This window comes from Plectropomus leopardus, unplaced genomic scaffold (genome assembly GCF_008729295.1).
Source record: "Plectropomus leopardus isolate mb unplaced genomic scaffold, YSFRI_Pleo_2.0 unplaced_scaffold1494, whole genome shotgun sequence".
Taxonomy (NCBI): domain Eukaryota; kingdom Metazoa; phylum Chordata; class Actinopteri; order Perciformes; family Serranidae; genus Plectropomus; species Plectropomus leopardus.
The window spans coordinates 993-4,004 of NW_024615990.1; the positions used below are offsets into that span (position 1 = coordinate 993).

The following is a 3,012-nucleotide window of genomic DNA, read 5'->3' on the forward strand; positions in this document are numbered from 1 at the left end:
AAGCCATTTAGATCTCTTTTATTTTCCATGAAATGTTACTTTATACAATAAAATAAGGGTCTATAATTCTCTGTCATGGAGTATATCACTAATAAATCATGAGATATAAAAAAGATGAATCAAAATCAGTTAAATGTAAACGTCAATGTTTTTTTTAGTCAGAAAACCCTCATATTTTTTACTTGTATTTCTTTATAGGGCAGACCTGAGGCATTCAATATGGCGGACGCGCAAACGCATAGCAATATGGCGCAGAACCGCTTGATTGCGCAAGCTGATTACGGTGATTATGGGGGCAATGGCCGAAAAATAACCAAAAACAATGGGAAAACTGCCCATTCTGCTGCTGAAAACAGCGTACACAGAGTGACAGAAGTGGTTCGAGGAAGAAAAGTGAGCTAAAAGGGAAGAATTCAACTGAGCACGACCTAAAACGAGCGTAAACACCGGAGCTAACGAGAGCTAACGGGAGCTAACGGGAGCTAATGGGAGCTAATCGGAGCTAACGGGAGCTAACGGGAGCTAATCGGAGCTAACGGGAGCTAATGGGAGCTAGTGGGAGCTAATGGGAGCTGAAAGGACCCCAAGCTAACGGTGAGTTAGCCTCATTTCTGCTTCACAGCTAATTTACGTTTCACCTGGTTAATTTATGTTATATGTGTGGTAAATAAAGCCACTTTAATGAGACGGTTTCACGCGCTGTAAACACTGTATGCTGTGTGTTGTGTTACTGTGATGTAGCTTTGGAGCTAATGTTAGCTCGTGTCTGACGCTAATGCTAGTTAGCATTATTATTGTGAGGACACTTCCGGTGCACGCTACTGCTTTTAGTCACCTCTAGTGCACAAGAACAGAGTACTAATAACAGAAGTTCAAAATATTAATATTAAATATTATCCCTCAAGCATAGATATTGATTTTACATTTTGATTTTGCCTGTTCTCTGTATCTTCAACAAACAATTCTTTTTAAAACATGGAAAAATTGTGAGTTTTGTATCATAATTTAAAATTTTTATTTTAAACAAATCCAATAATACATGTAACAGCGTAGGAGGGAGATTAAAACCGTCACATATACCTACTTGTTTTTATTAGATAAAAATGACATCCAAAAACGTTGTTTTTTTTGTTTTTATTTTTATGTGTGCATGAATTATGAATTAAGCCTCTGTTTTGTCACTGGAAGGTTTTTTTGGCCTCAGAATGACTTAATTTTATTCAATATGGTTATATTTGACAGATTATAACCCGATATGAGTACATTTTAATGTCTTGAAGAAAGCGATGAGCAACTGAAGAAGAACTGACCTGAAAAATGACACGAAATTAGAAAAAACAAAGAATGAAAAATGAACAAATAAACCAAAAATGAACAAATTAGAAAGTAAAAGAATGAGTAAATAAATAAATAAATAAAAAGCGAGGAAATTACCTGATTAAAAAATAAATAAAATTGATAATATTTCTTTAAAATTATTTTAAAAATTGGCCTTGAATTATATAATGAGAAATACAGTGTTCAGAAATTTCCCTAGCTATAAAAAAAATAAAAAATAAAATAATATAAAAAATAAAATTAAATTATAAAAAAACACTTTTTTTGCCTTTTTCCCCCATGTTTTTTAAAATAAATCAAACCAATTTTATTTCAGAGGTTTCAATACTTGTGAAAAAGTGTCCGAAAGGAAAGCGAAGTAAATTAATAGTGAAAAGTACAAACTGTGGGAGCTTTAACTGTGTTTGGCGTCAGCGTGTACCTGCGCAGGGCCTCCTGCGGCCGTCTGTTGTTTGCTTAATCACCAGCAGCACTCAGGAATGTTGTTATTCACCCAGCAGCTGTTGATCTGAAACTAGTGGAAAATGTCAAAGAGGCACTCATTGTTTGTTTAGTTCCCAGGTGAGCTGGTGTCACCCTGCAGATCTGAATGAGTCACGATGAATGAGGAAAACACGAGAGAGCCGGAGGGAGCTAAAAGACGCAAAAAGACTCCAGAGACACAAGAAACGCACACAGCGGAGGAGCAAAAACACACACAGGTGCTTTGTCAATCAAATTTATGTCCTGCAAATGCACGTTGGCCCGTAGAGGCCAGCAATTTCTAGATTCAAACAAGCAGCGGGACTGAGCGTATCAATACCTGGCACGGAAATCTACAGTGGAATAAGGTTTTAGTCATTTTAAATTCACTGTAAAATAAGTTGATCTCATTCAATCTCGGAAAGCGACTGCCTCAAAAAAGTAAATATTACTATAAATCTTCATTTATGTTTACTTGATATCTAAGTTTACTCAAAATTTAGCTTAAATTTAGTTTTTTTTTTGTTTGTTTTTTTGAAGTTCCGAGAAAATGACTAATATATAAATATAATGTATTAAACGCATTTTTTACTTAGAATTGTTTTTATATTCTAATAAGGGAATAAGAGAGCAGTAAAAAAAAAAGGCCAAAAAGTACTTTTTGGACTGTTTTTACTTTAATGACACTATTTACCCAAATATTTATTTTAATAATTGGCGAAATATAGTTCACCTGCTGCTTTCTTTTTGTAGCCCGTTTCAGATTGTCTCCGTCATGTCCGTCCAACCGTCGTGTCCGTCCAACCGTCGTGTCCATCCAACGCCAGCTTCCAGGGGCGGACCAGGAATGCGGGACAGGACCGCTGAATTACGCAACGTCCCTCAACGCTCCAGTCACAGGAAGTTCAGAATCCGTCCATACCTGCGCGGGGGACGAGGCAGTCTGAGGTCCGCCGCTCCGTGGATTTAGGTGAAGGTTGCTAAAAACGAGCTCTGATTACTTTTCATTTGACACTGTTCTCTTCCCGTAGCATCCATTATTAATGAGCGCTAATGGCAGCGCTGAAGCGTCTATTGATTAGGATTTTCTTACCTCTAATCTAATCATAGCAGAGGCCCTGAGAGACGGGGGGGACGGGACATGTACACTGTACCTCAAACACTCGGGTCTGGTTCTAATCTGCTTTGAATGGGGGCAATCAGATGTTTTGG

At 37.3% G+C, this 3,012-nt stretch overlaps 1 long non-coding RNA gene across 1 annotated transcript; it reads left to right on the forward strand.

Annotated features, from left to right (window-relative positions):
- The first annotated feature begins 265 nt into the window (after nt 1-265).
- On the forward strand, nt 266-2,676 carry LOC121964273. The gene is made up of 3 exons (XR_006107336.1): nt 266-594; nt 1,893-2,039; nt 2,554-2,676. It is a non-coding gene; the product is annotated as an uncharacterized LOC121964273 (long non-coding RNA).
- The last annotated feature ends 336 nt before the right edge of the window (nt 2,677-3,012 follow it).